Below are 10,657 nucleotides of genomic sequence, written 5' to 3' on the forward strand. Positions count from 1 at the left end.
TCGACTCCGACTAGTCCTATATCCCACAAAGTCCTATATCCCAGGATATCAAGGCAAAAAATCCCACAATATCTGAATGTGGACTCAGATAACCCCTTTCAAAGCAGATATTGTGGGATTTTCTGCCTTGATATTCTGGGATATAGGACTGTGTGGAAGGGCCCTCTGAGGAGTTTCGGCCTTTCCTTCCTCTAAGGCTAAGAGCCTTAGGTCACCTATGGCACTGCTTCTTAAACTGTCCCCTTCCACACAGCTGAATAAAACCCCACATTATCTGCTTTGAATTGGAATATATGCCAGTGTGGATTTCAAAGCAGATATTGTGGGATTTTCTAGCTTGATATTTTGGGTTATATGGCTGTGTGGAAGGGCCCCGGAGAGCCTTAGGTCACCCATGGCACTGCTTCTTAAACCCGACCCCACAATTTAATTTTCAATGTCCAGGTCCCAAGAAAATTTGGCCATGCTAAAAGTATTCTCAGCGTCACCTAGTGGCTGTTTTAGGCACTGACATGAATCTGCAGTGCTGTGTTTACGATGGACTCTGCAGCAGATGCTTGAGCTGTACTTCATAAAAAAGAAACCCAGCCTGTTTAGTAAGCCTTGCAAATGCAATTGTTATCAGTCAACGTTGGGGTTTTATATTATACCTATTTTATATATCTGTATACCCTAGGCCAAGGTCACACAAACATTTCTTGGGTTCCAGAGTGGAAAAGTTGAAGAAGCTCTGAGCTAAGGGATTCTCAAGGCTGACAGAAGCCATATGAGAATAAGGAATAGTGAGATGACAAATGAAATGGCCTTTGGATGCCATGATTTTAATATTTTTAAAATTGTGTTGTTTTAAATGTATTTGGTTTTAATCATAGAATCATAGAGTTAGAAGAGACTTCATGGGTCATCCAGTCCAACCCCCTGACAAGAAGCAGAAAAAATCGAATTCAAAGCACCCCAGACAGATGGCCATCCAGCCTCTACTTAAAAGCTTCCAAAGTAGGGACCTCCACCACACTCCAGGGCAGAGAGTTCCATTGCTGAACAGCTCTCACAGTTAGGAAGTTCTTCCTAATGTTCAGGTGGAATCTTCTTTCCTGTAGTTTGAAGCCATTGTTCCGGGTCCTAGTCTTCAGGGCAGCAGAAAACAAGCTTGCTCCCTCCTCCCTATGACCCCCCCCTCACATATTTATACATGGCCATCATCATGTCTCCTCTTAGCCTTCTCTTCTGCAAGCTAAACATACACAGCTCTTTAAGCTGCTCCTCATAGAGCTTGTTCTCCAGACTCTTTATCATTTTAGTCGCCCTCCTCTGGACACATCCCAGCTTGTCAACATCTCCTTTCAACTGAACTGGAATCTATGGCAGTGTGTACTCAAATATATAACCCCCCCCCTTGCCTAGTTTCCAAAACCTCACAACCTCTGCTATTGATGTGGGCGAAACGTCAGGACAGAATGCTCCTGGACCATGGCCATTCAGCCCAGAAAACTCACAGCAACCCAACGTCCTACTTTTTTCTTTGACAGAAAATAATCAGCTCCGAAGTGACCTGGGAAAGTGCAGCTCACCACCCAGAGCCAGGATGCTTCACAGAGGAGCACTTTAAAGTAATCACAGTAAAACACAGTACTGTGGCAACTTCAAATACATTGTGTGTGTGTGCTTTCAAGTCACCCATCTATCTATGGAGAATTCCATAGGGTTTTCAATAATCAGAAGCGGTTTGGCCAGGTCCTTCCTCTGAAACTCTTTGAAAAGTTGTGTATAAACTTTGATCATCAGATGTGCGAAGGGCTCAGTGCTTTGGTTTCAGCCGCTTGGAGAAAACCCCATGTCTTTTAAAAATATTAAAGATTTTCAAAAAATACATATTGGTGGTGCTGTTTTTGCGGCTCTCTCTCCGCCCCACCTCTTGGAAATGGTCGGTGTTTGACTCTGACAGAATAATTATTACCCACCATCTTCTTCGGGATGTCTCTCTAAAACCGGCTTCAGTGCGCGATGGGGGAGGAGACAGTAGTGTGGACGCGGGGTTACATTTTCCCATTAGAACCGCGGTCATAATTTCGATAGAAGAGAGTTGATGTTGGTTCTGAATATGACCAGCTAGTTGGTCGAGAAACGTGAATGGAGCCTCTAGGTTCAATAGCAGCATCTCTGGGCGATTGCTGTGGCAATGCTTTGGGCAACCTCTAGGACAGGGCTGCTTAAACCTTTTCCCATTCCCAACCCCATTTAAGCGACCCCAGGTTTATAGGTATATAAAATAAGTATAAAATTAAACATTAATGATAACACTATGTAACATTTTTTTAAAAGAAAGTTCTGTTTCTGGTTTGAAAGTGTTATTTCCTATCTATTGTATTCTACTTACTTTGAAAGTAGTTGTTATGGTCAAAAAGTTCGTTTTGGTGGCTGCCACAAACTATGTGGAATTGGTTGAGACTCGATGAGATAGTCATTGAAAAACTAGAGCAATATGTGCTGCAGGATGTCTCGCAAGCATCCCCGGAGGTTGTGAGATGTTGGAAATTAGGCAAGTGGGGTTTATAGATCTGTGGGATGTTCAGGGTGAGAGAAAGAACATCCAGGCTTTGAAGCTGCCATTGAATAGCCTGGCAGCTTCAAAGTCTGGATGTTTCCTGTCAGTAAATAAAGAACAACACTCAGAAGAAAGGGGAATTCCAAACATGAAACAATCAGGGCCACTTAACATCTCCCAACAAAGGATTCCCCCAGGCAGGAAGTAGCCAGGCTTTGAAGCTGCCAGGCTATGCAGTGCTAATCAAGCTGGCCAATTGAAACATTCACACTTCCTTCAGACAGACAAGAGTTCTTTCTCTCACCCTGGACCTTCCACAGATATATAAACCTCACTGACCTAGATTTCAATATACCTCATATCCTCTGAGGACCTGCCATAGATGTGGGTGAAACATCAGGAGAAAATGCTTCTGGAACATTGCCACACAGCTCGGAAAACACCCAGCAACCCAGTGATTCCGGCCATGAAAGCCTTCGACAACACATTGAAAATTGATAAAATTTTCTAATTTCCAACACTTCACAACCTATGAGGATGCCTGCCATAGAGGTGGGCGAAACGTCAGGAGATAGTGCTTCTGGAACATGGCCATACAGCCCGGAAAACTCATGGCAATCCAGCATTTATAAGGCTTTCTAAACAGGCTGATTTCTCTTTTAGTGGAGTACCGCTGAAGCATTTTCTGTAGAGTCCACTCTGAACTCTGCATGTCATTGCCAGCAAGTTTGTGCCAATGGGTGGCATTCAGAAAGTTTTTCCTGTTGCCTAAGTTTTCTGGGCCCCAGCATTGAGCTGAGGTGCCCCCATTGGGGTCGGGACCCATCAGTTTCAGAAGCAATGCCCCAACGCCCTCTCCCCGGGACGTTGCACGCGAGCCAGGCTCTTTACCTTGGTGCCACCTGCAAGATTTCGTAACTAAAACAAACAGCTTCCGAGTCTCTCGGTCGGGGCCGTTTGGGGCAGGCACCAAACTGACGAGGAGCCTGGCCGAGGCGGGAAGGCGGCGGGGGGGGGGGGGAGGAGGACTCTCTTTCCGCCAGCCAGCCGCCTTCCTGAACAATGCCCTGCCCCGCGTCGCTTGCCCAACCGCTGGCACCGAAAACGAAGCCAGGAAGCCAACCCCAGAAGCCGGCAGCGAGGTCGAAGGAAGCAAGCATGCAAGCAAGCAAGAAGTCTCCCAGCAACGGTGACCGCAGATGACTGACAGGCAGGGCGAGTGCCTGCCACCTGGTCAACCCATGCAGGGCATACAAGGATGGGCAGCTTCCTCCTCCTTCCCTCCTCAGACGCCTTGCTGCCCACGGGTGACTCGCCAATGTGCTCGGAAAAGCTTCCCTCCACAAGGGTGGCTGCTGGAGGGAGAGTAGAGAAGATGTCCAGATCTTATAGCCTTGAAGATCTGGACATCTTCTCTACTCTCCCTCCAGCTGTTTGTCCCTGATGTCCCACTGATCATCGATAGCCCCTGAGCGCCCCCCCCCCCCCAAAGTATTACTCAGGCCTATGGCATGCTAGGCTTAATATTGTTGGAATAATCATAATAGTAATAATATATTTGAAAAATTGAGAGTAAAATTGGTATAAATACATGGATGTGGCTCACAAATGGAACTTTGAAAAAGGAGATGGAGGGCCTGATTATTTGCAGCCCAAGAACAAGCAAATAAAACAAACACTGTGTTGAAAAATAACATATGGATCATTGATGTTGCAATTGCAGATGACAAGAATCTCCCCAGCTGAATCCACGAGAAGCAACTGGAAAAGCTTACATGATACAAGCATTTAATGATCAAACTGCAAAGATTCTGGCACAAGCCAGTACAGGTGATCCCAGTGGTGATCGGCACACTGGGTGCAGTGCTTCAAAACCTTGACCAGCACTTGAAAACAATTGGCTTGGATCTGCATGCATTATTTTCTGATACATCGCATAGTCCTAGACACTTGGGAAGTGTCCAACGTTTGATCCAATACAACAGCCAGCATAGTGATCTTGTTTGATGTGTACTAATCTTGTATCAAAGATTAAATAATAATAATAATAATAATAATAATAATAATAATAATAATAATAATAATAACCTTGTTTATAACCCACCACCATCTCCCGAAAGGGACTCAAGACGGCTTACAAGCACGTGGTTGTGAAATGGAAAATACAATTTAAAAACACAGTAAAACACATAACAAAATACAGTAATGCACAAGACAATGGTAAGCAACAACAATGTCAATAACATAAAACAAATGTACTTAAAAGTATAAACCCCCTATTAATTAGAAGGCCCACTAAAATGCAGCAATAGCTGCAGATAAAGTGGTCATACCAATTTTAGTCACGTAAATACCCGAGTCAAATAAAATGCTTGATACTCAGGAATAGATTAATGTTAACCCTGGTTGAAGGTGTGCTTGAAAAGCAGTGTTTTCAAGTTTTTATGAAAACATTCTCTGTGGAGAGTGTTCCAAAGCAGGGGGGCCACCACCAAGAAGGCCCTCTCCCTTGTCCCCACCAACCGCACTTGGGTCGGAGCTGGGACCGGGGGTGGGACTGAGAGGAGGGCCTCCCTGGCAGAGCTCCTCAGAGATAGGGATGACCTGAACAGTGTAGGGCTTTGTAGGTAATGACCTGCACTTTGAATTGAAACTGGAAACTTGTCAGCAACCAGCGGAGCTGCTTTAAAAGGGATGTGGTATGATCCTATCCAGTAATCTGGCTTCCTATCCAGTAAATGCTCTTTCCTCAAAAGTCACGTGGGCATTTACTGGCCGCCCAGTGTGGTGGAATGGTTTGAGTACTAAGACAATGGTAGGATAGGATTTGTATCCTGATCCCTTGGGGAAACTCTTGGGTAAATCATACTGTGTCAGTATGGACAGCAGTGACAAACCTACTCTGAATAAACCTTCTATGAGCCCTAGTTGGTTTGAAGGCAGGAAAAACAAAAAGAATGAAGAAGTGTTTCAGGACTTTCAGGAAGTGCATATCGCTCACACTGTTCAAATGGTGCCTCCAACTGGCCAGAGCAGGACTTCAAAGTCCTTCAAATTGATACACTTATCCTTACCCTATGCTTATCCTTACATCAAAGCTGTAGGTACTATTTTGTTGTTCTGTGCTTTCAGGTCATTTTCTGATTGATAATCTGCCTATGGTGAAGCTATTACAGACTTTTCTGGAGCTGGGTGTGTGTGATTCACTCAAGGTTACCCAGTGGACTTCCATGGCCAATTTCCATTGGATCCTGGTTTTCAGAGTCCTGGCCTGAACTCAAACCACTGCACCACATTGGTACTATTATCCTCCACTTAGGCCCCTTCCATGCAGCTGTATAAAATCCACATTGAACTGGGTTATATGGCAGTGTGGACTCAGATAACCCAGTTCAAAACATATATTGTGGATTATCAAAGCATATATTGTGGATTATATGCCTTGATATTATAGAGTATGTGGAAGGACCCTTAGTCCACTTTCTATGTATGGCTGTGAAAGCTGGGTAGTGAAAAACCTGATAGGCATAAAATCAACTCATTTGAAATTGGAATAGAGTTTTATGGATATCATAGAGAGCCAAAAAGAGAAATAAATGGGTGCTAGAACAAATCAAGCCCAAATTCTTCCTAAAGCTCAAGGTGACTAAACTGCGACTTTGGGCACATCTTAGGGCACATCATGAGGTGACACGACTCCTTGAAAAAGATGCTAATACTTAGTAAGGTAGAAAGCAGTAGGAAAAGAGGGAGACCACATACTAGGTTCCTTCCTTCCAGTCAAGGAAGTGATAGCCATGACTCTGCAGGGCCTGAGAAGACAGGGTTGATGTCAGAGTTCGCTCATTCACAGGGTTGCCATAATTTAAAGCCAGTAATAATGAAGAACAAATGTATTTTCACTGTATAAAGCTCAAATGGCAGAGAGCTATTTCCTGCAGGCTACTAATGCATTGCTGTTTGATTGGAAAACATCCAGCTTTTCAATTTGAAAGTCATGGGGCAGAAGTTCAACCAATGTATGAGTGGTATTCTAAACACAAGTATGTCCTCTGGCTTAAACCTCACGTTGAATGTGCAAGAGAGGTACACTTCCTTACACTTTTGGCATGAGTTGAGCTTGATAGATAGGGATGTATCATTTTGCAAAAACTATATGTTTGACAACTTTTCCATCCATGGGGTTGTTGTATGTCTTTCGGGCTGTGTGGCCATGTTCCAGAAGCATTCTCTCCTGACGTTTCGCCCACATCTATGGCACAACCTCTGAGGATGCCTGCCATAGATGTGGGCGAAACGTCAGGAGAGAATGCTTCTGGAACATGGCCACACAGCCCGAAAGACATACAACAACCCTGTGATCCCGGCCATGAAAGCCTTCGACAACACATTTTCCATCCATGTTTGTCATCAGCAAAATGAAACAAAATGCTACCAACATTAGGTCCTTTGTACTATTTGGGCACCAACTGTTCTTTCACACTCAGTTCCCAAAATAAGGGACAAGACTCTGTGTCCAGCTGAAAAATTTCCTTGGGTTCCAAATAAACCAGTAGGGGAAGCTTGTCTGGCAACTTTGATGGCCCTCAGGTGTCATGGTGGTGACCATTCCCATGACTCAATTCCTCATTTAAATGCTGCTTTTTACTTGGTCTGCATTTATTGAGAGCCAGTGTGTGGAATGGCGGTTAGAGAACTGGATTATGTCATTGTGGAGACTAAGATTCCAATCCATGATGGTCCACAGTAACTCAGTGGGTAATTCTGCGTCATTCATACCCTCTCAGCCTCAGAGAAAGACAAAAATTAATTCTCTCAGAACAGATCTTGCTAAGAAGTCCTATGACAGATATGCTTTAGGGACACCATTGTCAGAAACCACTTGAAAGTCCATATGAACAGTTTATTTACTGGGTTGCTGTGAGTATTCCGGGCTGTATGGCCATATTTCAGAAGCATTCTCTTCTGACGTTTCACCCACATCTATGGCAGGCATCTTCAGAGCTTGTGAGGAATACTGGAAACGAGGTCAGTGAGGTTTATATATCTGTGGAAGGTCCAGGGAGGGAGAAAGTTTCTGCCAGGCTTTGAAACTGCAAGGTTTTCAATACTAATCAAGGTGATTAATTGCAACATTCACACTTGCCTCCAACAGACAAAAGTTCTTTTTCCCACCCTGGACCTTCCACAGATATATAAACCTCCCTTGCTTAGTTTTCCAATATACCTCACAACCTCTGAGGATGCCTGCCATAGATGTGGGTGAAAGTCAGGAGAGAATGCTTCTGGAACATGGGCATACAGCCCGGAAAACACAGCAACCCAGTGATTCCTGCCATGAAAGCCTTCGACAACACAGTTCATTTACTCCCAGCCCATTTAGCTAGGCGACCCCAAGGAAGAGAAAGTCTGCCCTATTCATCTCATTTCCAACTTCCATCATCCTAGCCACCTTGATTAAACTGAAATTGGAAATATAGCCAACACATTTGATGGGTAGAGCACCAAGTTAAGGAAGAGTTCCTTAAACCAAGGGTAGGCAAGTGTGACCTGAGGCAAACATGTAAGCCACCAAGGCTGGTTTTGCAACTTTTGTGGGCAGAAAAGAGTTTTTATGGTCTTTCTTGGACTTGTGATTTTTCTTTCAAATTAGTGGGAGTCCCCCTCCACACTATTTAACTTGTGGGGGGGGGGGCTGCTTTTCAGAACCAGAAGTTGTGCCTACTTCTAGAGTTTGTTGCTATGTTGCTTTGTTCTTTGGAATTTGGGATAGTCTATAGAACCTCAGAAGGTTTCATGGGCAGAAAATTAACTTTTCAATCTGCTGAAAGTGCCCACCTCTGCTTTAAACAGTCTGGGACCATCAGGGAAAAGTGCCGGACCATCTGTTCCTATTTGAACTCCTCTGGCAGTTAAAGCAGTTTTCTGTGGAGGCCTAACAGTTTGTGATGGCCTTCTTAGTGGTTCTTTGCCCTGACTGTGAAACTATTCTACCATGTAGATATGATACACATTCAGGTGTACACACATTTCCACTGTGCCAGCAATATCCATTTCATTTCTTTACATTTTGGGAGTAAGTGATGGATTTCCAGTTATTTTGATGGATATATGTTTTCATTCTGTATGTTTGAACTTAGGTTCTGGTGCTTAAATAATGGGCTTGTAAATGTTATGGCTTCTTTAGTATTTTGTTGTGCCCTGAACCAGTCACCAGAACTGACTGGGGGCGTGTCATCTCTTCTGTCAATCCAGTAAACAAAGAATTCATTAGTATTCAGAGGTCCACAGATAGGTCTTCCCTTAAATTCATGTGAAAGTTTTCCTCTAGTTTTTTTTCTTAAGCCACCTTTTTTTTAATCAAGAAAGGGGAAGCCTGGCAAGTATGGGAAACAACACAATTGCCCCGGAAATGTCAAGCCGGGCCCTTTTTCTTGCTCAGGATGTACCACCTTTCCAATTCCCCAGGGACCCCCCAGAGGTGTTAATCTCTGTTTTCATTCTGGCAGCTACATACAGCAAATCTCAGATCCACATCTACAGTGTGGTGTGACTGGGATCTTTTTGCAAAGTGCAACAACAATCCATAATGGCTTTCCTGTAAATGGCACCTAGGGACAGATTAATCCTGTTACAACGCGACATCCTTGTTCTCTTCCTAATAAACACATGGCGGGTGTGGGCGGTGGGGGAGAAGGAGCTCTTTTTCAAAAAGCTGGAAACATCATAGGATGGGGTGGAAATTACATGCTGATAGGCAAACCTTCAGCTTGTCCTGAATTGTGAGAGAAGAAAGGAATAGGAAACTATGGGATTAATATACAAAAACCAATGATTGCTCTGATTTGTGGATTAGCCTGTACAAGCAAATTGGGGTTGCATCTATTAGTATTCATATCCTAATGTCTTGTTAAGCAATCCACCCCCCAGCCCGCTTCTACTACTGCCTGCTATCAAAGACTCTTGAAAACCATGAATGCCATTGCGAGTGCTTTAGGGGTCTTAGATCTAAATCACCAATATCAACTATGTTGTTTATCATCTTTTCCAAACTTTTAAAAATCAGAGGGTTTTTTTTTTAATAATTCAGAATAGTTTCTGTGAAAGGAGGGTTTTTTCTATATATTTTTAATATCAGAAAGAAAAAGAGGCAGGTTAAATTCTAAGCTAATATAAAATTTTTCAGAAAAAGGTAACCTAGAAAAATTTATAGCTTCTTATTGAATCCTCTTTAAGAATTTCTTTTGCGTGAATAATCCTCTCAAGACTTGTTTTTTTCCTATTCTTTTAAAACTTTTACCTTAAAAAAAGATTTTTATTCTACTTTAATGCAAAATAAAGATTTTATTTATTTATTTATTTGCAGTATTTATATTCCACCTTTTTCACCTCAAAAGGGACTCAGGGCGGATCACAGAACATACATATATGGCAAATATTCAATGCCGTTTATACACTGACAAGGCAGACAATTGTACACAGATACACAAGAGTTCCTCCATTTATTCTGATATAACAAAAGCAGAGAAATAGAGGAGAAAGTAAACCTCATTTATCATAAGTTTCTATAAAAGCTAACCAAATGTCCAAATCTATACTCATTCATAGGTTTTGTCATTCTGTCAGGTGTTGCAAGCAATGCTGGATCTTCTTTCTATTGGGTAATAGGTAGGGAAAGACTGTGTGTAAGCCTTCAAATTATGATGGCAGAATACTCAGGGTGCATCTACACCAGGGGTCCTCAAACTTTTTAAGCCGAGGGCCGGTCCACAATCCTTTTGACTGTTGAGGGGCCGGATTATCATTTGAAAGAGAATACAAACAAATTCTGATGCACACTGCATATGTCTTATTTACAGTGCAAAAACAACAACAACAAGTACAATGAAATAACAATACAATATTTAAAAATAAAAACAAATTTAACCAACATACATTTATCAGGATTTCAATGGGAAGTGTAGTCCTGCTTCTGGCCAATGAGATAGTCAAGTTAATTAGGGTTGTTGTTGTTGTTGTTGTTGTTGTTGTGTGCCTTCAAGTCATTTCAGACTCAGAGTGGCTTACAAATTATATGTACATACAATATATTATATTATTAGCATAGCACAA

The sequence above is a fragment of the Anolis carolinensis genome, chromosome 4 (genome assembly GCF_035594765.1).
Source record: "Anolis carolinensis isolate JA03-04 chromosome 4, rAnoCar3.1.pri, whole genome shotgun sequence".
In the NCBI taxonomy this organism is placed as follows: Eukaryota; Metazoa; Chordata; class Lepidosauria; order Squamata; family Dactyloidae; genus Anolis; species Anolis carolinensis.